This window comes from Rhinoraja longicauda, chromosome 8 (genome assembly GCF_053455715.1).
Source record: "Rhinoraja longicauda isolate Sanriku21f chromosome 8, sRhiLon1.1, whole genome shotgun sequence".
Taxonomy (NCBI): Eukaryota; Metazoa; Chordata; class Chondrichthyes; order Rajiformes; family Arhynchobatidae; genus Rhinoraja; species Rhinoraja longicauda.
In genome coordinates, this window is record NC_135960.1 from 1,718,675 (window position 1) to 1,743,467 (window position 24,793).

At 51.4% G+C, this 24,793-nt stretch overlaps 1 protein-coding gene across 1 annotated transcript in view; it reads left to right on the forward strand.

Moving 5' to 3' along the window:
- Positions 1-4,453: 4,453 nt before the first annotated feature.
- obsl1a (obscurin like cytoskeletal adaptor 1a) overlaps positions 4,454-24,793 on the forward strand; it is a 68,729-nt gene continuing 48,389 nt past the window's right edge. Inside the window, exon 1 of the mRNA XM_078404309.1 lies at positions 4,454-4,510. The gene's annotated coding sequence lies outside the window, so the exon portion shown is untranslated. The remainder of the gene's footprint in view (positions 4,511-24,793) is intronic.

Below are 24,793 nucleotides of genomic sequence, written 5' to 3' on the forward strand. Positions count from 1 at the left end.
CGTGACCTGCGTGGGGTTTTCTCCGAGATCTTCGGAGAGGTGCAGGTTTGTAGGTTAATTGACTGGGCAAATGTAAAAAAATTGTCCCTAGTGTGTGTAGGATAGTGTTAGTGTGCGAGGATCGCTGGGCGGCACGGACCCGGTGGGCCGAAGGGCCTGTTTCCGCGCTATATCTCTAAATCTATAAAAAAATCTAAATCTAAAAATCTAGTTTAATTTAAAATTGAAATTTACAAGAGGGAGTTAGATCGAGCTCTAGAGGCTAGCGGAATCAAGGGGTATGGGGAGAAGGCAGGCACGGGGTACTGATTGTGGATTGATCACAATGAATGGCGGTGCTGGCTCGAAGGGCCAAATGGCCTCCCCCTGCACCTATTGTCTCTGTTTCTATGTTAATTTAGTTTAGTTGAGTTTAGTTTATTGTCCCGTGTACCGAGGTACAGTGAACAGCTTGTGTTGCGCGCTAACCAGTCAGCGGAAAGACAATACACGATTACAATCGAGCCGTCCACAGTGTACAGATACAGGGTAAAGGGAATAACGTTCAGTGCAAGGTGAAGCCGGCAAAGTCCGATCAAGGATAGTCCGAGGGTCTCCAATGAGGTGGATGGGAGGTCAGGACCCGCTCTCTAGTTGGTGAGAGGACGGTTCAGTTGCCTGATAACAGCCGGGAAGAAACTGCCTCTGAATCTGGAGGTGTGCGTTTCCACACTTCTGTACCTCTTGCCCGATGAATAACGTTTTGGTGCAAGATAAAGAATAGTAAAAATCAAAGATAGTATGAGGTTCTCCTATGAGCTCAAGATGTCACGGTGGCAGAGTTGGGGGAGTCCAGAACCAGGGGTCACAGTTTAAGAATACGGAGGAGGCCATTTAGGACTGAGATGAGGAAAAACCTTTTGTCCCAGAGAGTTGTGAATCTGTGGAATTCTCTGCCACAGAAGGCAGTGGAGGCCGATTCACTCGAAGTATTCAAGAGAGAGTTCGATTTAGCTCTTCGGGGTAACGGAAACAAGGGATATGGGGAGAAGGCAGGAACGGGGTACTGATTGTGGATGATCAGCCATGATCACAATGAATGGCGGTGCTGGCTGGAAGGGCTGAATGGCCTCCTCCTGCACCTACTTTCTATGTTTCTACATTGCTACCTCACAGCACCAGAGACACAGGTGGGATCCTGGTTCTCTCCGGGCGCTCCGGTTTCCTCCCACACTCCAAAGACGTGCAGGTTTGTAGGTTAATTGGCTTCGGTAAAAACTGTCCCGAGTGTTTGTTGGATTGTGTTCATGTTCAGGGATCGCTGGTCGGTGTGGACTAGCACTGTAAATCTAAACTAAACTCAACTCAACTAAACTATCATAATAAATGATAGTGAATGATTTGAAATGATAATCACCCCCAGGAATGAGTGGGTTAACATACGATGAGCGTTTGTGGGCACTGGGCCTGTACTCGCTGGAGTTTAGAAGGATGAGGGGGGGACCTCATTGAAACGTACAGAATAGTGAGCGGCCTGGATAGAGTGGATGTGGGGAGGATGTTTCCACTAGTGGGAGAGTCTAGGACCAGAGGGCACAGCCTCAGAATTAAAGGACGTTCCTTCAGGAAGGAGATGAGGAGGAATTTCTTTAGTCAGAGGTTGGTGAATCTGTGGAATTCATTGCCACAGAAGGCTGTGGAGGCCACAAGTCAGTGGGTATTTTTAAGGCAGAGATAGATAGATTCTTGATCAGTGCGGGTGTCAGGGGTTATGGGGAGAAGGCAGGAGAATGGGGTTAGGAGGGAGAGATAGATCAGCCATGATTGAATGGCGGAGTAGACTTGATGGGCCGAATGGCCTAATTCTACTCCTATCACTGTTGACCTTATGGTGTCATTGACAAACCGAGGCATGTTTACATGTTCCTTTGTGCTACTGCAAGTAAGAGTTTCATTGTTCTATCTGGGACATGGGAGGGAGAGGCGGATCAGCCATGATTGAATGGCAGAGTAGACTCGATGGGCTGAATGACTTCATCCTTTGGTCTCGTACAACGATTTCTGGGTGTCCTAGTGCATCAGTCACTGAAAGGAAGCATGCAGGTACAGCAAGTAGTGAAGAAAGCCAATGGAATGTTGGCCTTCATAACAAGAGTGGTTGAGTACAGGAGCAAAGAGGTCCTTCTGCAGTTGTACAGGGCCCCAGTGAGACCGCACCTGGAGTACTGTGTGCAGTTTTGGTCTCCAAATTTGAGGAAGGATATTCTTGCTATTGAGGGCGTGCAGCGTAGGTTTACTAGGTTAATTCCCGGGATGGCGGAACTGTCGTATGTTGAAAGACTGGAGCGACTAGGCTTGTATTCGCTGGAATTTAGATGAGATATCGAAACATATAAGATTATTAAGGGGTTGGACACGTTTGAGGCAGGAAACATGTTCCCAATATTGGGGGAGTCCAGAACCAGGGTCCACAGTTTAAGAATAAGGGGTAGGCCATTTAGAACGGAGATGAGGAAAAACTTTTTCAGTCAGAGAGTTGTGAATCTGTGGAATTCTCTGCCTCAGAAGGCAGTGGAGGCCAATTCCCCGAATGCATTCAAGAGAGAGCTAGATAGAGCTCTTAAGGATAGCGGGGTCAGGGGGTGTGGGGAGAAGGCAGGAACGGGGTACTGATTGAGAATGATCAGCCATGATCTCATTGAATGGAGGTGCTGGCTCGAAGGGCCGAATGGCCTCCTCCTGCACCTATTGTCTATTGTCTATTAATTCTGTGCTGTCTGTACGGAGTTTGCACGTTCTCCCCGTGACCTGCGTGGATTTCCTCCGGGTGCTCTGGTTTCCTCCCACACTCCAAAGACGTGCAGGTTTGTAGGTTAATTGGCTTTGGTAATGTAAACATTGTCCCTAGTGGGTGCAGGATAGTGTTAGTGTGCGGGGATCGCTGGTCGGCGCGGACCCGGTGGGCCGAAGGGCCTGTTTCCGCGCTGTATCTCTAAACTAAACTAAAGGCTTTGGAGCATTAGACCATAAGTGATCGGAGTAGAATTAGGCATTCGGCCCATCTAGTCCACTCTGCCATTCAATCATAGCAGATCTATCTCTCCCTCCTAACCCCATTCTCCTGCCTTCTCTCCATAACCCCTGACACCCGCACTGATCAAGCACTGTGCTGGATTTATCTTGCACTAAATGTTATATTGTGTATCTACACACTGGCTCGATTGTAATCATAGAAACATATAAACATAGAAAATAGGTGCAGGAGGAGGCCATTCGGCCCTTCGAGCCAGCACCGCCATTCATTGTGATCACGGCTGATCATCCACAATCAGTAACCCATGCCTGCCTTCTCCCCATATCCCCTGATTCCACTAGCCCCTAGAGCTCTATCTAACTCTCTTTTTAATTCATCCAGTGAATTGGCCTCCACTGCCCTCTGTGGCAGAGAATTCCACAAATTCACAACTCTCTGGGTGAAAAAGTTTCTTCTCACCTCAGTTTTAAATGGCCTCCCCTTTATTCTTAAGAAAGACAGTGTGTGGCCCCTGGTTCTGGACTCCCCCAACATTGGGAACGTTTTTCCTGCATCTAGCTTGTCCAGTCCTTTTATAATTTTATACGGATCTCCAGTCTGAGGGAGGGTCTCGACCCGAAACGTCACCCATTCCCACTCCCCTAGACGCTGCCTGACCCGCTGAGTTACTCCAGCACTCTGTGAAACGTTACCTATCCATGTTCTCCACAGATGCTGCCTGACCCGCTGAGTTACTCCAGCACTCTGTGAAACGTCACCTATCCATGTTCTCCACAGATGCTGACTGACTCGCTGGGTTACTCCAGCACTCTGTGAAACGTCACCCTATCCATGTTCTCCACAGATGCTGCCTGACCCGCTGAGTTACTCCAGCACTCTGTGAAACGTTACCTATCCATGTTCTCCACAGATGCTGCCTGACCCGCTGAGTTACTCCAGCATTTTGTGTCTACCCACAAGATCCCCCTCTCACCCTTCTAAACTCCAGTGAATACAAGCCTGCAATCGGGCGCAGTCTTTCTGCTGGCTGGTTAGCACGCAACGAGGAAGCTTTTCACCGTACCAGAGTGCTGGCCTGATGGTAAACCTAACTGTGGGACGTCTCGGTCGGAGCGGAGGGGCAGGGGTTAATGAAAAGTGTTGGTGATGAAAGCCGGAATCGGCCTGTCAGCTGGCAACAGGGGCTGGATGAGTTCTGTCGCCGGCGTTAGGCTCGCTCAATGGAGCAGAATGCCACAGATTAGCAGCTCACTACATCTCCCCTCCCCCTTGTAACACCCAGCGAGGAAGGGGGGGGCAAGAGAGAGGGAGGGAGGGACGGAGGGACGGAGGGAGGGAGGGAGGGAGGGAGGGAGGGAAGAGAAGACGGCAGCAAGAAACCTCAACTACAAAATTCTCCTCAACCTCAAAAACTTCGGGCGAAAAGAGGCGAGGGGAAAAATAGTTTGGAGCCCAGCGGAGTCAAGTGGAACGGTTTAAAGAGACGTCAATCAGTGGGTGAGTTTGAACCTGCCTGGTTTTTCTGTGGCTCGGTGCCTTGTTGATCATTTCTGCATCCATTTGTTAGGGACCTGTCATTGCGTACAGCGCGACACAACAGACCGAGGGTGAAAGATCCTCGGTTTCACGATATAATTCAGTTTAGTTCAGAGATACAGCGTGGAAATCACTATCTACCTCATTGGAGACCCTGGGACTATCCTTCTGTTCAGTCTGAAGAAGGGTCTCGACCCGAAACGTCACCCATTCCTTCTCTCCAGAGATGCTGCCCGACCCGCTGAGTTACATAGAAACATAGAAACATGGAAAATAGGTGCAGGAGTAGGCCATTCGGCCCTTCGAGCCTGCACCGCCATTCAATATGATCATGGCTGATCATCCAGCTCAGTATCCCGTACCTGCCTTCTCTCCATACCCTCTGATCCCTTTAGCCACAAGGGCCACATCTAACTCCCTCTTAAATATAGCCAATGAACTGGCCTCAACTACCTTCTGTGGCAGAGAATTCCACAGATTCACCACTCTCTGTGTGAAAAAAAACGTTCTCATCTCGGTCCTAAAAGACTTCCCCCTTATCCTTAAACTGTGACCCCTTGTTCTGGACTTCCCCAACATCGGGAACAATCTTCCCGCATCTAACCTGTCCAACCCCTTAAGAATTTTGTAAGTTTCTATAAGATCCCCCCTCAATCTTCTAAATTCCAGCGAGTACAAGCCGAGTTACTCCAGCACTCTGTGAAACGTCACCTATCTATGTTCTCCACAGATGCTGCCTGACCCGCTGAGTTACTCCAGCACATTTTGTGTCTACCTTCGATTTGAACCAGCACCTGCAGTTACTTGATCGGACTTTGCTGGCTTTACCTTGCACTGAACGTTATTCCCTTAATCATGTATCTGTACACTGCGGACGGACGGATGGCCCTTCGGCCCAGCGAGGCTGTGCCGACCGGCGACTACCCCGTACACTCGTACTATCCCACACACACTAGGGGACAATTTACAAACTTTTTACCGAAGCCAATTAACTTACAAACCTGCACGTCTTTGGAATGTGGGAGGAAACCGAAGCGCCCGGAGAAAACCCACGCAGGTCACGGGGGAGAACGTACAAACTCCGTACAGACAGCGCCCGTAGTCGGGATGGAACCCGGGTCTCCGGCGCTGTGAGGCAGCAGCTCTACCCACTGCACCACCGTGACCGCCCCTTAAAATAGCTGCCTTAATTAGAATGTGGAGAGCCTGCAAGGAGAACTGAGACTCGGCAGGCCATTTGGCCCATCTACTCCAGGCCAGCTCTTTTATATTGGAGGTGGGGGGACAGGACTTTAGTTTATTGTCACGTGTACCGAGGTACAGTGAAAAGCTTGTGTTGCGCGCTAACCAGTCAGCGGAAAGGCAACACACGATTACAATCGAGCCGTCCACAGTGTCCAGGTACAGGATAAAGGGAATAACGTTTAGACAATAGACAATAGGTGCAGGAGGAGGCCATTCAGCCCTTCGAGCCAGCATCGCCATTCAATATGATCATGGCTGATCATCCACAATCAGTGCCCCGTTCCTGCCTTCTCCCCATACCCCCTGACTCCGCTATCCTTAAGAGCTCTATTTCGCTCTCTCTTGAATGCATTCAGAGAATTGGCCTCCACTGCCTTCTGAGGCAGAGAATTCCACAGATTCACAACTCTCTGAGTGAAAAAGTCTTTCCTCATCTCCGTTCTAAATGGCCGACCCCTTATTCTTAAACTGTGGCCCCTGGTTCTGGACTCTTTAGTGCCGGGTAAAGCCAGCAAAGTCCGATCAAGGAGAGTCAGAGGGTCACCAATGAGGTAGATAGTTAGTGCCGAGCCTCTCCAGACTTGGAGCACCAGAGATCAACGATTTAGAGGGTTCACGTGTACGTTAAGGGTAGTCAAAGATTTACGGTGCGTGAAAACAGGCCCTTCGGCCCCACTCAACCATTCCGACCAAGATGCTCCATTTAAAATAGACACAGAGTGCTGGAGTAACTCAGCGGGTCAGGCAGCATCTGTGGACAGAAGGAATGGGTGATGTTTTGGGTCGAGACTCTTCTTCAGACTGAAAGATAGAGGAGAGGGAAGGAAGGGGGGTGCGAATTGGAGGCGAGAAAAGGTCAGATCAAATGAGGGCCGATAACAGATGACCTCAGGAGGGAGGTTGCGAGGGTTGCCAACTATCTCACTCCCTAATATGGGACAAGGTGACGTCACCGCCCCGCGCCCCACGTGACCTCACCCAGCCAGCGGCCACGTGCTCCCGCTCCAACAATGGTGGCCGCCCGGGCCGGGAGGCGGGTTGCGTAGCAACCAATGTTAGGCGGCGCCCGTGCCTACACTGTCGGGGCCTACACTGTCCTGGCCTACAGCATCCGGGCCTACACTGTCGGGGCCTACAGTGTCCGGGCCTACACTGTCCGGGCCTACATTGTCCGGGCCTACACTGTCCGGGCCTACACTGTCCGGGCCTACACTGTCCGGGCCTACACTGTCCGGGCCTACACTGTCCAGGCATACACTGTCCGGGCCTGCAGTGTCCGGGCCTACACTGTCCGGGCCTGCAGTGTCCGGGCCTACACTGTCCGGGCCTACACTGTCCGGGCCTACACTGTCCGGGCCTACACTGTCCTGGCATACACTGTCCGGGCCTGCAGTGTCCGGGCCCACACTGTCTGGGCCCAATACGGGACAAGGGCGGTCCCGTACGGGACAAGGGCGGTCCCGTACGGGACAAACCAATTTAGCCCAAAATACGGGATGTCCCGGCTAATACGGGACAGTTGGCGACCCTAGATGGAGCCCATATTGGTCTGTTGCTGGGTGCATCTAAAGCCAAAGTATTTTGTAATACCAAGTTAAACTGATCTCATCTACCAAAGACAGACACAAAGTGCTGGAGTAACTCAGCGGGTCAGGCAGCATCTGTGGAGAACATGGATAGGTGACGTTTCACAGAGTGCTGGAGTAACTCAGGGGGTCAGGCAGCATCTGTGGAGAACATGGATAGGTGACGTTTCACAGAGTGCTGGAGTAACTCAGCGGGTCAGGCGGCATCTCGCAGCAAATGCCTCCCCTCATTTTGTACACTGATCAGCCAAAACATTATGACCACTGACAGGTGAAGTGAATAACATTGATTATCTTGTTACAATGGCACCTGTCAAGGGGTGGGATATATTAGGCAGCAAGTGAACAGTCAGTTCTTGAAGTTGACGTGTTGGATGCAGGAGAAATGGGCAGGAGTAAAGACCTGAGCGACTTTGACAAGGGCCAAATTGTTATGGCCAGACGACTGGGTCAGAGCATCTGTGAAATGGCAAGGCTTGTGGGGTGCTCCCGGTCAGCAGTGGTGAGTACCGACCGACAGTGGTCCGAGGAGGGACAAACCACAAACCGGCGACAGGCAGGGTGTTGGGCGCCCAAGGCTCATCGATGCGCGAGGGCAACGAAGGCTATCGCGTCTGGTCCGAACCGACAGAAGGTCGACTGTGGCACAAGTCACAGAAAACGTTAATGGTGGTGACGGGAGGAATGTGTCACAATACACAGTGCATCGCACCCTGCTGCGTATGGGGCTGCACACGGAGGACCAACAGCATATTGGGCAGGTGGGCATAATGATTTGGCTGATCGGTGTATACTCGTATCAAGTATCTGTTCAACCTCAAATGATCCAGAGAAACTGTTCCAACACTAGTTTAATTTAGTTTAGTTTCATTCAGTTTATTTTCACGTTTAAGGAGGTGCAGTGAAAAGCTTTTAATTTGTGCTAACTAGTCAGCGGAAAGACGATACATGATTACATGTTGAGACAAAGGGTAAAGTCCAGCAAAGTCCGATCAAGGATAGTCCGAGGGTCTCCAATGAGGTAGATGGGGGGTCAGGACCGCTCTCTAGTTGGTGAGAGGACGGTTCAGTTGCCTGATAACAGCCGGGAAGAAACTGCCCCTGAATCTGGAGGTGTGCGTTTTCACACTTCTGTACCTCTTGCCCGATGGGAGAGGGGAGAAGAGGGAGTGGCCGGGGTGAGACTGGTCCTTGATGATGCTGCTGGCCTTGCCGAGGCAGCGTGAGGTGTAGATGGAGTCGGTGGGAGGGAGGTTGGTTTGTGTGTGATGGTCTGGGCTGCTGGCCTTGCCGAGGCAGCGTGAGGTGTAGATGGAGTCGGTGGGAGGGAGGTTGGTTTGTGTGATGGTCTGGGCTGCGTCCACAACTCTCTGCGGTTTCTCGTGGATAATCCGTTGGCTTATTATTGCCATGTTTACTGAGATACAGGAAAAGATTTTTGTCTGGATTCTAACTGGGTCAACGATTTATCTTTCAACTTTTCAACCTTTCAAACTTCATCCATCTACTCTGTGAAATCTATCTCTTCACCCTACTGGCAATTAACAAAATAGTAACACTACCCTATAAGAATCGGCACGGTGGCGCAGCGGTAGAGTTGCCGCCTTACAGCGAATGCTGGAGGTTCGATCCTGACCACGGGCTCCGTCTGTACGGAGTTTGTACGTTCTCCCCGTGACCTGCGTGGGTTTTCTCCGAGATCTTCGGTTTCCTCCCACACTCCAAAGACGTGCAGGTATGTAGGTTAATTGGCTGGTCAAATGTTTAAAAAAAATTCCCTAGTGTGCGTAGGATAGTGTTAGTGTGCGGGGATCGCTGGTCGGCGCGGACCCGGTGGGCCGAAGGGCCTGTTTCCGCGCTGCATCTCTAAATCTAAAAAAATCTAAATCTGTCAATTTCTGCCTTGAGAGTATCTACTGACTTGTGGCCTCCACAGCCGTCTGTGGCAAAGAATCCCACAGATTCACCGCCCTCTGACAAAATAAATTCCTCCTCATCTCCTTCCTAAAGGAACGTCCTTTAATTCTGAGGCTGTGCCCTCTGGTCCTAGACTCTCCCACTAGTGGAAACATCCTCCCCACATCCACTCTATCCAGGCCGCTCACTATTCTGTACGTTTCAATGAGGTCCCCCCTCATCCTTCTAAACTCCAGCGAGTACAGGCCCAGTGCCCACAAACGCTCATCATATGTTAACCCACTCATTCCTGGGATCGTTCTTGTAAACCTCCTCTGGACCCTCTCCAGAGCCAGCACATCCTTCCTCAGATACGGGGCCCCAAACTGCTCACAGTTACTCCACATGTGGCCTGACCAGCGCCTTGTACAGCCCCAGCATCACACACACCCCTGTTTGTGTGTACAAGACCTCTCGAAATAAATGCCAGCATTGCATTTGCCTTCTTTACGACCGATTCACCTTGCAAGTTAACCTTTTTGGGAATCCTGCACCAGCTCACCCAAGTCCCTCTGATGAAAGAGATTCCTCCTCGTCTCCTTCCGAAGGGAACGTCAATAGACAACAGACAATAGGTGCAGGAGGAGGCCATTCGGCCTTTCGAGCCTGTACGCACCGCCATTCAATGTGATCATGGCTGATCATTCACAATCAGTACCCTGTTCCTGCCTTCTCCCCATACCCCCTGACTCCGCTATCCTTAAGAGCTCTATCTAGCTCTCTCTTGAATGCATTCAGAGAATTGGCCTCCACTGCCTTCTGAGGCAGAGAATTCCACAGATTCACAACTCTCTGACTGAAAAGGTTTTTCCTCATCTCAGTTCTAAATGGCCTACCCCTTATTCTTAAACTGTGTGGCCCCTTGTTCTGGACTCCCCCTTTAATTCTGAGGCTGTGCCCTCTGGTCCTAGACTCTCCCACTAGTGGAAACATCCTCTCCATGTCCACTCTGTGTAGATGGGGCATGTGTGTTGACGTGGGCACGTTGGGCCAAGGTTCCTGTTTCCGAGCTGCACGACTGTGGCTGTGAGTCTCTTTAAGTTTGTAACCCTACACCTGTGCAATGTGGCACTCGATGTGACCGTCTAGATTACACGGTCTGATCCCTGGAGATGGGATTGAACTCACAATTTTGCCCACCTCAGGGTAAGATTTCTATCCAGTGAATCATAGCCGGTTGTCCATTTATTCCACACTGGTTGGTGGGCGGCACGGTGGCGCAGCGGGTGGAGCTGCTGCCTCACAGCGCCGGAGACCCGGGTTCCATCCCGACCACGGGCGCTGTCTGTACGGAGTTTGTACGCTCTCCCCGTGACCTGTGTGGGTTTTCTCTGTGTGACGCCATGCAGCGTAGGTTCACCAGGTTAATCCCTGGGATTGGAGGGACTGTCATATGAGGAAAGGTTGAAAAGACTAGGCTTGTATTCACTGGAGTTAGAAGGATGAGGGGGGATCTTAGAAACATAGAAACATAGAAAATAGGTGCAGGAGTAGGCCATTCGGCCCTTCGAACCTGTACGCACCGTCATTCAATATGATCATGGCTGATCATCCAACTCAGTATCCTGTACCTGCCTTCTCTCCATACCCCCTGATCCCTTTAGCCACAAGGGCCACATCTAACTCCCTCTTAAATATAGCCAATGAACTGGCCTCAACTACCTTCTGTGGCAGAGAATTCCACAGATTCACCACTCTCTGTGTGAAAAAAAACTCTCTGTAGAGACGTATAAAATTATAAAAGGACCGGACAAGCTAGATGCAGGAAAAATGTTCCCAATGTTGGGGGAGTCCAGAACTAGGGGCCACACAGTCTAAGAATAAAGGGGAGGCCAATTAAAACTGAGGTGAGAAGGAACTTTTCCACCCAGAGAGTTGTGAATTTGTGGAATTCTCTGCCACAGAGGGCAGTGGAGGCCAATTCACTGGATGGATTTAAGCGAGAGTTAGATAGAGCTCTAGGGGCTAGTGGAATCAAGGGATATGGGGAGAAGGCAGGCACGGGTTACTGATTGTGGACGATCAGCCATGATCACATTGAATGGCGGTGCTGGCTCGAAGGGCCGAATGGCCTCCTCCTGCACCTATATTCTATGTCTATGTCTACAGCACGCTGCCTAACTTGCCTAACTAACCATAGTTTTTAGCTTTAGAGATACAGTGTGCAAACAGGCCCTTCGGCCCACCGAGTCCACGCCGACCAGCGATCACATGTTCACACGACCACTACACCGATGAGCCAAAACATTCTCTAAAGACAGGCGAAGTGAATAACATTGATGATCTTGTTACAATGGCACCTGTCAAGGGGTGGGATATATTAGGCAGCAAGTGAACAGTCAGTTCTTGAAGTTGACGTGTTGGATGCAGGAGAAATGGGCAGGAGTAAAGACCTGAGCGACTTTGACAAGGGCCAAATTGTTCTGGCCAGACGACTGGGTCAGAGCATCTGTGAAACGGCAAGGCTTGTGGGGTGCTCTGCTAAAGGATCTGCTGCTAACGTTTTGGTGTCAGATACCACAGGATACCTTCAGGGGTCTTGTGGAGTCCATGCCTCGGCGGCTCGGCGCTGTTTTGGCGGTGCACGCAGGACCAACAGCATGTTAGGCCGGTGGTCAAAATCAACCACTCCCTGCACACTAGGAGCTATTTACAGAGGGGCCATTAACCTACAAACCCACGCTTTAGACTTTAGAGATACAGCGCGGAAACTGGCCCTTCGGCCCACCGAGCCCCTCCGACCAGCGATCCCCGCACACGAGCACTATCCTACACGCACACACACCCACACACTAGGGACAATTTACAATTTAGCCCAAAGCCAATTCACCTTCAAACCCGCACGCACGTCTTTGTGATGTGGGAGGTAACCGGAGCGCCCGGAGAAAACCCACGCAGGTCACAATAGACAATAGACAATAGGTGCAGGAGGAGGCCATTCGGCCCTTCGAGCCAGCACCGCCATTCAACGAGATCATGGCTGATCATTCTCAATCAGTACCCCGTTCCTGCCTTCTCCCCATACCCCCTGACTCCGCTATCCTTAAGAGCTCTATCTAGCTCTCTCTTGAATGCATTCTGAGAATTGGCCTCCACTGCCTTCTGAGGCAGAGAATTCCACAGATTCACAACTCTCTGACTGAAAAAGTTTTTCCTCATCTCCGTTCTAAATGGCCTACCCCTTATTCTTAAACTGTGGCCCCTTGTTCTGGACTCCCCCAACATTGGGAACATGTTTCCTGCCTCTAACGTGTCCAACCCCTTAATAATCTTATACGTTTCGATAAGATCCCCTCTCATCCTTTACGGGGAGAACGTGCAAACTCCGTACAGACGGCGCCCGTGGTCGGGATGGAACCCGGGTCCCTGGCGCCGTGAGGCAGCAACTCTACCGCCGCGCCACCGTGCCGGCCCTAGGAGGGGTTTAAACTGATGATTAACCCGTTAGTTTCATCTTCTGTCGTGCGTGGAACATAGAACAGCGCAGGATAAGGAACAGGCCCTTCAGCTCACAATGTCTGTGCCGAACATGATCAGTGCGGGTGTCAGGGGTTATGGGGAGAAGGCAGGAGAATGGGGTTAGGAGGGAGAGATAGATGAGCCATGATTGAATGGCGGAGTAGACTCGATGGGCCGAATGGCCTAATTCTGCTCCTACAACCTATGAAATTATGAATTTATTGTACTTAGGACATAATAATTCTAGAGTGCTTTATTTTGTCACGTATTAGGACATAATAATTCTAGAGTGCTTTATTTTGTCACGTACCGGAGAGTGTAGGCCCGGACAGTGTAGGCCCGGACAGTGTAGGCCCGGACAGTGTAGGCCCGGACAGTGTATGCCCGGACACTGTAGGCCCGGACACTGTAGGCCCGGACACTGTAGGCCCGGACACTGTAGGCCCGGACACTGTAGGCCCGGACACTGTAGGCCCGGACACTGTAGGCCCGGACACTGTAGGCCCGGACAGTGTAGGCCCGGACAGTGTAGGCCCGGACAGTGTAGGCCCGGAGGCCCGGGCGCCGCCTAACGGAGGTTGCGTAGCAACCCACCTCCCGGCCCGGTCAGCCGCCATTGATGGAGCGGGAGCACGCGGCCGCTGGCTGGGTGAGGTCACGTGGGGCGCGGGGCGGTGACGTCACCCTTTGTCCCTTATTTGGGAGTGAGGAAGTTGGCAACCCCAACGGAAACCCTCCTCCCCTCCACTCCCTTCCCTTCCCTTCCCCTCCCCTCTCCTCCCCTCCCCTCCCCTCCCCTCCCCTCCCCTCCCCTCCCCTCCCCTCCCCTCCCCTCCCCTCCCCTCCCCTCTCCCGGCCATCTTTGTGTCTCGGTGGCGCCACCTGCAGCCGACCATGAAGCCTGCAGCTGGAGGCAATACCGCGGTTCACCCTCCTCCCACCGGCCCTCGTTCCTCACGCCCCACGTCTCCAGCTCTCTCCCGGTCACGCCGTCCGACGGGCGAGACTTTGGGCGGGTCAGGCAGCATCTGTGGAGAAACGGTACAGGTGACGTTTCGAGTTGGAATCGTACTGCGGACTGAAGGAGAATGGCTTCTTCAGTATTGACCAGCATTTGCTGTTCCTTCAGGTTTAGTTTGGTTTAGAGATACAGTGCGGCAACAGGCCCTTCGGCCCACCGGGTCCATCCGCGCCGACCAGCGATCCCCGCACACTAACACTATCCCACACACACTAGGGGCATATTTACAGAGGGCCAATTAACCCACAAACCTGCACGTCTTCGGAGTGTGAGAGGAAACTGGAGCGCCCGGAGAAAACCCACGCAGGTCACGGGGAGAACGTGCAAACTCCGTACAGACAGCGCCCGTAGTCGGGATCGAACCCGGGTCTTGAAATGAGGTCTTAGTTTGATGTCCCATCTGTGCTCCTTAGACACATGAGTTATACAATCATGGTTCAATGGTTTAATGGTTGTATATATATTCAGTTCAGTAAAAGTGACAGCATAACCATGATCTTACAATCTTAGATATAGGAATAGACTCAGAGTGCTGGAGTAACTCAGCGGGTCAGGCAGCATCCGTGGAGAAAGGGAATGGGTGACGTTTCGGGTCGAGACCCTTCTTCAGACTGAGAGTCAGGGGAGAAAAAAAAATGGAGTATGAACGGGTACAAGGAACAAATGAATGAAAGGTTTGCAATTGAGAGCTATTGCCATTGAGGCAGTGCAGCGTAGGTTCACCAGGTTAATCCCCGGGATGGCGGGACTGACGTATGAGGAAAGAATGGGTTGACTGGGCTTGTATTCACTGGAATTTAGAAGAATGAGAGGGGGATCTTATAGAAACATATAAAATTCTCAAGGGATTGGACAGGTTAGATGCAGGAAACATGTTCCCAATGTTGGGGAGTCCAGAACCAGGGGTCACAGTCCAAGAATAAAAGGGTAGGCCATTTACGACAGAGATGAGGAGCAAAGAGGTCCTTCTACAGTTGTACAGGGCCCTAGTGAGACCGCACCTGGAGTACTGTGTGCAGTTTTGGTCTCCAAATTTGAGGAAGGATATTCTTGCTATTGAGGGCGTGCAGCGTAGGTTCACTAGGTTAATTCCCGGAATGGCGGGACTGTCGTATGTTGAAAGGCTGGAGCAATTACGCTTGTATACACTGGAATTTAGAAGGATGAGGGGGGATCTTATTGAAACATATAAGATAATTAGGGGATTGGACACATTAGAGGCAGGAAACATGTTCCCAATGTTGGGTGAGTCCAGAACAAGGGGCCACAGTTTAAGAATAAGGGGTAGGCCATTTAGAACGGAGATGAGGAAGAACTTTTTCAGTCAGAGAGTTGTGAAGGTGTGGAATTCTCTGCCTCAGAAGGCAGTGGAGGCCAGTTCGTTAGATGCTTTCAAGAGAGAGCTGGATAGAGCTCTTAAGGATAGCGGAGTGAGGGGGTATGGGGAGAAGGCAGGAACGGGGTACTGATTGAGAGTGATCAGCCATGATCGCATTGAATGGCGGTGCTGGCTCGAGGGGCTGAATGGCCTACTCCTGCACCTATTGTCTATTGTCTATATTGAAAGACGTTTTCACCCAGAGTGTTGTGAATCTGTGGAATTCTCTGCCACAGAGGGCAGTGGAGGCCGATTCACTGAATGTTTTCAAGAGAGAGTTAGATTTAGCTCTTAGGGCCAACGAAATCAAGGGATATGGGGAGAAAGCAGGAATGGGGTACTGATTGAGAATGATCAGCCATGATCATATTGAATGGCAGTGCTGGCTCGAAGGGCCAAATGGCCTCCTCCTGCACCTAATGTCTATGTTTCTAAAGCCAGCACCGATGATCAAGGAAAGGTGGAGGTTGTGTTGCCAACTATCTCACTCCCAAATATGAGACAAGGTGACGTCACCGCCCCACGCCCCACGTGACCTCACCCAGCCAGCGGCCACGTGCTCCCGCTCCAACAATGGCGGCCGCCTGGGCCGGGAGGCGGGTTGCTACGCAACCTCCGTTAGGCGGCGCCCAGGCCTCTGGGCCTACACTGTCCGGGCCTACACTGTCCGGGCCTACACTGTCCGGGCCTACACTGTCCGGGCCTACACTGTCCGGGCCTACACTGTCCGGGCCTACACTGTCCGGGCCTACACATTCTGGACCCACAGTGTCCGAGCCTACAGTGCCCCCCGAAGCCAAAATGTGGCCTTTCGGCCCACAATGTCCGTGTCAGACCGTGTAATCCGGGTGCTCCGGTTTCCTCCCACACTCCAAAGACGTACAGGCTTGAGGGTTAATTATCTTCGGTGAAATTTGTAAATTGTCCCCAGTGTGTGTAGGACAGTGCTAGTGTGCGGGGATTGCTGGTCGGTCCGGACTCGTTGGTCCGAAGGGCCTGTTTCCATGCTGTATCTCTAAAGTCTAAAGAGGTGAGGCAGGGAGGGGGGTGGGGGATAGTGGGGTGGGGGGGGCTACATAGTCAGGAACGACCAGCAGACAATGGAGCAGAATTAGGCCATTCGGCCCATCGAGTCTGCCCCTGCTATTCGATCATAGATCATTCGGACCTTCGATTCATTTCTCCCTCTCTTGAAGTCTAAAAGCCTAAAGTCTAAACTAAGCAGGATAATAGTGCAGGAAGGTATCACAGAGTGCTGGAGTAACTCAGCGGGTCAGGCAGCATCTGTGGAGAACATGGATAGGTGACGTTTCACAGAGTGCTGGAGTAACTCAGCGGGTCAGGCAGCATCTCTGGAGAGAGGGAATGGGTGACGTTTCGGGTCGAGACCCTTCTTCAGACTGATGTCAGGGGGGCGGGACAAAGAAAGGATGTAGGTGGAGACGGGACAGTTGTGCAGTGTGGTGTAGAAACATAGAAACATAGAAACATAGAAACATAGAAAAATAGGTGCAGGAGGAGGCCATTCGGCCCTTTGAGCCAGCACCGCCATTCATTGTGATCACGGCTGATCATCCACAATCAGTACCCCATTCCTGCCTTCTCCCCATACCCCCTGACTCCGCTATCTTTAAGAGCTCTATCTAGCTCTCTCTTGAAAGCATCCAGTGATTTGGCCTCCACTGCCTTCTGAGGCAGAGAATTCCGCAGATTCACAACTCTCTGGGTGAAAAAGTTTTTCCTCATCTCTGTTTTAAATGGCCGACCCCTTATTCTTAATCTGTGGCCCCTTGTTCTGGACTCCCCCAACATTGGGAACATGTTTCCTGCCTCTAACATGTCCAACCCCTTAATAATCTTATACGTTTCGATAAGATCCTTCTAAATTCCAGTGTATACAAGCCTAGTCGCTCCAGTCTTTCAACACACGACAGTCCCGCCATTCCGGGAATTAACCTAGTAAACCTACGCTGCACGCCCTCAATAGCAAGAATATCCTTCCTCAAATTTGGAGACCAAAACTGCACACAGTACTCCAGGTGCGGTCTCACTAGGGCCCTGTACAACTACAGAAGGACCTCTTTGCTCCTATAACTGCAGATGCTGGTACAATTCCATCTCTCCCATCTTAAACTGTGTGTGGCCCCTGGATTCTGGACCCCCCTCAACATGAGGGTTGGGGGGGGGGGATTATTTTTCCTGCATCGAGCCATGGGCGGTCACGGTGGCGCGGCGGTAGAGTTGCCGCCTTACAGCGAATGCAGCGCCGGAGACTCGGGTTCGATCCCGACTACCGGCGCTGTCTGTACGGAGTTTGTACGTTCTCCCCGTGACCTGCGTGGGTTTTCTCCGAGATCTTCGGTTTCCTCCCACACTTCAAAGACGTGCGGGTTTGTAGGTTAATTGGCTGGGTATAAATGTTAAAATTGTCCCTAGTGTGTGTAGGATAGTGTTAGTGTGCGGGAATCGCTGGGCGGCACGGACCCGGTGGGCCGAAGGGCCTGTTTCCGCGATGTATCTCTAAATCTAAATCGAGCCTGTCCGATCCCGTGGTAGTTTGTGGCGTGTAAGTGCGCAGTCTGCTGGGAGGTTGATGTGAATCTGGGGTATAAATAGCCCGGGGTCGCTGTGGGCGGGGTGGGGCGAGCTATTTAGGTGCAAGGGGAACACAGAAGGTGCTGTCAGTCCAAGCCTAGCTGGCTGCCGTCAGCTCTACCAGCTGCCTGCCCGCATCTGACCCCCTCCCCCCTCCCCCCTCCCCCTCCCCCCCCCACCCCTCCCGGCCCCAATGCTTAGCCAGCAACTGACCCGTCTACATAACCCCATCCAGAATGTTCCGCAGTGCCCACAGGATCGCCAGTCCAACAGTCCCTGGGAATGCCATGGAGGAAGCTATTGCAGATGACACAGAGTGCTGGAGTAACTCAGCGGGTCAGGCAGCATCTGTGGAGAACATGGATAGGTGACGTTTCACAGAATGCTGGAGTAACTCAGCGGGTCAGGCAGCATCTGTGGAGAACATGGATAGGTGACGTTTCACAGAGTGCTGGAGTAACTCAGCGGGTCAGGCAGCATCTGTGGAGAACATGGTTGAGACCCTTCTTCGGACTGAGTGTCAGTGGAGTGGGAGACATAGAGATATGGAGTGGTAAGGTGTGAAACACAGATTAAAGGAGAGGAAATGTATTCACCGATTCCTTTTCCCCAGAGATGTTGTTTGACCCGCTGAGTTACTCCAGCTTTTTGTGTCTATTGTCGGTTTAAACCGGCATCTGCAGTTCCTTCCTACATTAAATGTAGAATAGTTCTCAGTCTGAAGAAGGGTCTCGACCCGAAACGTCTACCATTCCTCCTCTCCACAGATGCTGCCTGACCCGCTGAGTTACTCCAGCACCCTGTGAAACGTCACCTATCCATGTTCTCCACAGATGCTGCCTGACCCACTGAGTTACTCCAGCACTCTGTGAAACGTCACCTATCCATGTTCTCCACAGATGCTGCCTGACCCGCTGAGTTACTCCAGCACTCTGTGTCCATCTTCCCCCCCAATGAATGGCGGGATAGACTTGATGAGCCGAGTGGCTTATTTCTGCTGCTGAAACCTATTTGAGCATAATGGTAAAGTTGCCGCCTTACAGCGAATGCAGCGCCGGAGACCCGGGTTCGATCCTGACCATGGGCGCTGTCTGTATGGATTTGTACGTTCTCCCCGTGACCTGCATAGGTTTTCTCCGGGCGCTCCGGTTTCCTCCCACATTCCAAAGACGTACAGAGTTGTAGGTTAATTGGCTTGGTGTAAATGTAAAAATTGTCCCTCGTGTGTGTAGGTTGGTGTACGGGTGCTGGTCAGCACGGACTCGGTGGGCCGAAGGGCCTGTTTCTATGCTGTATCTCTAAAGTCTAACGTCTAAATTAGTTGTATCTCCTTAATATTCTAAGCAATAAGGGATCTGAACAGTGAGCGGCCTGGATAGAGTGGATGTGGGGAGGATGTTTCCACTAGTGGGAGAGTCTAGGACCAGAGGGCACAGCCTCAGAATTAAAGGACGTTCCTTTAGGAAGGAGATGAGGAGGAATTTCTTTAGTCTGAGTGTGGCGAATCTGTGTGATTCTTTGCCACAGACGGCTGTGGAGGCCACAAGTCAGTGAGTATTTTTAAGGCAGAGATAGATAGATTCTTGATTAGTGCGGGTGTCAGGGGTTATGGGGAGAAGGCGGGAGAATGGGGTTAGGAGGGAGAGATAGATCAGCCATGGTTGAATGGCGGAGTGGACTCGATGGGCCGAATGGGGTAATTCCGCTCCTGGAACTTATGAAGTGAAGGAACGAGAGGCTTCTGTAGAAACACTTCACTGAAATCCCCAGAGCCTGCAACCTTCCGTTTACGCATTGCCTCGTAATCCCCAGATACCTTGGGAGCCATTGAACAGATTCCACCAAGTCCTCCCCAGCACGGTGGTGCAGCGGGTAGAGCTGCTGCCTCACAGCGCCGGAGACCCGGGTTCCATCCCGACTACGGGCGCTGTCTGTACGGAGTTTGTACGTTCTCCCCGTGACCTGCGTGGGTTTTCTCCGGGCGCTCCGGTTTCCTCCCACACTCCAAAAAAGACTTGCGGGTTTGTAGGTTAATTGGCTTCGGATATCTTCGGTTTCATAACACATAGAAACATAGAAAATAGGTGCAGGAGGAGGCCATTCGGCCCTTCGAGCCAGCACCGCCATTCATTGTGATCGTGGCTGATCATCCACAATCAGTAACCCGTGCCTGCCTTCTCCCCATATCCCTTGATTCCACTAGCCCCTAGAGCTCTATCTAGCTCTCTCTTAAATCCATCCAGTGAATCGGCCTCCACTGCCCTCTGTGGCAGAGAATTCCACAAATTCACAACTCTCTGGGTGAAAAAGTTTCTTCTCACCTCAGTTTTAAATGGCCTCCCCTTTATTCTTAGACTGTGTGGCCCCTGGTTCTGGACTCCCCCAACATCGGGAACATTTTTGCTGCATCTAGCTTGTCCAGTCCTTTTATAATTTTATACGTCTCTATAAGATCCCCTCTCATCCTTCTAAACTCCAGCGAATACAAGCCTAGTCTTTCCTCCCACACTCCAAAGACGTGCAGGTTTGTAGGTTAATTGGCTTGGTGTAAATGTTAAAATTGTCCCTAGTGTGTGTAGGATAGTGTTAGTGTGCGGGGATCGCTGGTCGGCACGGACCCGGTGGGCCGAAGGGCCTGTTTCCGCGCTGTATCTCTAAACTAAATCCATCTGCGTGTGGGACCCACAGCAAAATATTGAAGGAGATTTCCCAGATAAAGCAAATTATCTGGAATAAATGGCCCTGATTACTCTGCAGAATCCATGCAAAGAGCTGGAATAAATCCTGCAACCTCTTGCAAAGCTTCTGTAAAATTGCGCGCATTAATATTGCATGATGTTACCCAGACTTGACTTTGAATAACGAGCAGAGGGTGATCCAATTTTTGGCCAGGAGCCTTGAATAAACATTGCAGCTAACTCCTTCAGCTCAGAGAAAAAGATAGTTGGTAGCAACACAAGTAGACAATGCGGTAATGAAGGCCTACTATATGGGTAGTCGTGCCTCCATCGGTCAGGGCAATGACTACTAGAGGTGTAGGAACAAAACTTGCAATCGCAGGTTAAGGGGTTGGACACGTTAGAGGCAGGAAACATGTTCCCAATGTTGGGGGAGTCCAGAACCAGGGGCCACAGTTTAAGAATAAGGGGTAGGCCATTTAAAACTGAGATGAGGAAAAACTTTTTCAGTCAGTGAGTTGTGAATCTGTGGGATTCTCTGCCACAGAGGGCAGTGGAGGCCAATTCTCTGGATGGATTTAAGAGAGAGCTAGATACAGCTCTAGGGGCTAGTGGAATCAAGGGGTATGGGGAGAAGGCAGGCACAGGTTACTGATTGGGGACGATCAGCCATGATCACAGTGAATGGCGGTGCTGGCTCGAAGGGCCGAATGGCCTCCTCCTGCATCTATTTTCTATGTTTCTATGTTTCTATGAAACTGAAGATCTCGGAGAAAACCCACGCAGGTCACGGGGAGAACGTACAAACTCCCTACAGACAGCGCCCGTAGTCGGGATCGAACCTCCTCCTGCACCTATTTTCTATGTTTCTAACCTGTGGAATTCTCTGCCTCAGAAGGCAGTGGAGGCCAATTCTCTGAATGCATTCAAGAGAGAGCTAGATGGAGCTCTTAAGGATAGCGGAGTCAGGGGGTATGGGGAGAAGGCAGGAATGAGGTACTGATTGAGAATGATGAGCCATGATCACATTGAATGGCGGTGCTGGCTCGAAGGGCCGAATGGCTTCCTCCTGCACCTATTGTCTATTGTCTATAAAATTCAAGGTAGACACAAAATGCTGGAGTAACTCAGCGGGTCAGGCAGCATCTGTGGAGAACATGGATAGGTGACGTTTCACAGAGTGCTGGAGTAACTCAGCGGGTCAGGCAGCATCTGTGGAGAACATGGATAGGTGACGTTTCACAGAGTGCTGGAGTAACCCAGAGATACAGTGCGGAAACAGGCCCTTCGGCCCACCGTGTCCGCGCCGACCAGCGATCCCCACACACTAAAACTATCCTACACACACACTAGGGGACAATTTACAATTTTAACCAAAGCCAATTAACCTACAAACCTGCACGTCTTTGGAGCGCGGGAGGAAACCGGAGCGCCCGGAGAAAACCCACGCAGGTCAACGTACAAACTCCGTACAGACAGCGCCCGTAGTCGGGATGGAACCCGGGTCTCCGGCGCTGTGAGGCAGCAGCTCTACCCGACGCGCCGCCTTTTACCAGTTAATTTAGTGTCAACGTTAGACGTCGTTGGCACGCCAGGCTTGGTCCATTTACTTGCATTTGGCCCACTGCCCTCTAAAACCAACCGATCCACATTTCTGCCCAAATGTCTTTTAAATAGTGTCCACTTCCATAGCTTCCAGCTTGTTCCCGACATGGACCAGGCTCTGACTCAGCAAGCATCAGTAACAGGTACTGGACCTTAAACAAAGAACAAAGTGCCCGATGAATGGAGGAGTGGTGCAGCGGGTAGAGCTGCTGCTCACGGCGCCGGAGACCCGGATTCCATCCCGACCACGGGCGCCGTCTGTGCGGAGTTTGTACGTTTTCCCCGTGACCTGCGTGGGTTTTCTCCGGGCGCTCCGGTTTCCTCCCACACTCCAAAGACGTGCGGGTTTGTAGGTTAATTGTGTTCAGCGCGAGGTAAAGTCCGATCAAGGATAGTCCGAGGGTCTCCAATGAGGTAGATGGGAGGTCAGGACCGCTCTCTAGTTGGTGAGAGGACGGTTCAGTTGCCTGATAACAGCCGGGAGGAAACTGCCCCTGAATCTGGAGGTGTGCGTTTTCAGACTTCTGTACCTCTTGCCCGATGGGAGAGGGGAGAAGAGGGAGTGGCCGGGGTGAGACTGGTCGTTGATGATGCTGCTGGCCTTGCCGAGGCAGCGTGAGGTGTAGATGGAGTCGGTGGGAGGGAGGTTGGTTTGTGTGATGGTCTGGGCTGCGTCCACAACTCTCTGCGGTTTCTCGCGGGTCGTGGATGGAGCTGTTCCCAAACCGTGCTGCCATGCGTCCCGGTAAAACGCTCTCTATGGCACGGCTGTAGAAGTTGGTGAGAGTTGTTGGGGGCATGCTGGACTCCGTGAGGCAGCAGCTCTACCCGCTGCGCCACCCTGCCACCCGTGTTGTTGGATTGAGCCATGACTCCAGCGTTTGGATTATTGTTTCCTTGCTCCTGTTAATAATGAACGTGAACTCGGACATAAACGCATCGCTCACTTGCGGTGCGGCACGGTGGCGCAGCGGTAGTTGCTGCCTCACAGCGCTGGAGACCCGGGTTCCGTCCCGACCACCGTCCGTGCGGAGTTTGTACGTTCTCCCCGTGACCTGCGTGGGTTTTCTACGAGATCTTCGGTTTCCTCCCACACTCCAAAGACGTGCAGGTTGGTAGGTTAATTGGCTGGGAAAATGTAAAATTGTCCCTAGTGTGTGCAGGATAGTGTTAGTGTGCGGGGATCGCCGGTCGGCACGGACTCGGTGGGCCGAAGGGCCTGTTTTCGCGCTGTACCTCTAAACTAAACTAAACTAAGATATAGGAGCAGAAGTAGGCCATTCGCGCTGTATCTCTAAACTAAACTAAAGACTTTGGAGCATTAAATCAAAAGTAATCGGAGTAGAATTAGGCCATTCGGCCCATCAAGTCTATTCCGGCATTTAATCACAGCTGATCTATCTCTCCCTCCTAACCCCATTCTCCTGCCTTCTCCCCTTAAACCCTGACACCCGCACTAATCAAGTACTTTGCTGGATTTACCTTGCACTAAACGTTATTCCGTTATTGTGTATCTACACACTGGTCCGATTGTAATCATGTATTGTCTTTCCGCTGACTGGTTAGCACGCAGCAAAGAAGCTTTTCACTGTACCTCGGTACACGTGACAATAAAAGCCAATGGCATGTTGGCCTTCATAACAAGAGGAGTTGAGTATAGGAGCAAAGAGGTCCTTCTGTAGTTGTACAGGGCCCTAGTGAGACCGCACCTGGAGTACTGTGTGCAGTTTTGGTCTCCAAATTTGAGGAAGGATATTCTTACTATTGAGGGCGTGCAGCGTAGGTTCACTAGGTTAATTCCCGGAATGGCGGGACTGTCGTATGTTGAAAGACTGGAGCGACTAGGCTTGTATAGACTGGAATTTAGAATGATGAGAGGGGATCTTATCGAAACATATAAGATTATTAAGGGGTTGGACACGTTAGAGGCAGGAAACATGTTCCCAATGTTGGGGGAGTCCCAATGTTGACGTTTCGGATCAGACTGAAGAAGGGTCTCGACCCGAAACGTCACCCATTCCTTCTCTCCAGAGATGCTGCCTGACCCGCTGAGTTACTCCAGCACTTTGTGAAACCTAGAAACCTGCACGTCTTTGGGATATGGGAGGAAACCGGAGCACCCGGTGAAAACCCACACGGTCACAACCTGCCTTCTCCCCATATCCCTTGATTCCACTAGCCCCTAGAGCTCTATCTAACTCTCTCTTAAATCCATCCAGTGAATTGGCCTCCACTGCCCTCTGTGGCAGAAAATTCCACAAATTCATAACTCTCTGGGTGAAAAGGTTTCTTCTCACCTCAGTTTTTAAATGGCCTCTCCCTTTATTCTTAGACTGTGTGTCCCCTGGTTCTGGACTCCCCCAACATTGGGAACATTTTTCCTGCATCTCAGCTTGTCCAGTCCTTTTATAATTTTATACGTCACGAGTATTGTAATGCATCTCTGGTTGTTGCATTGCAAGGAGGAGCAGGTGGGGGGGGGGGGGGGGGGGGGTTTGGAGAGGGTCCAGAGCAGGTTTACCACAATGCTGACACAAGAGAAACAATAGACAATAGGTGCAGGAGGAGGCCATTCGGCCCTTCGAGCCCAGCACCGCCATTCAATGTGATCATGGCTGATCATTCTCAATCAGTACCCCGTTCCTGCCTTCTCCCCATACCCCCTGACTCCGCTATCCTTAAGAGCTCTATCTAGCTCTCTCTTGAATGCATTCAGAGAAT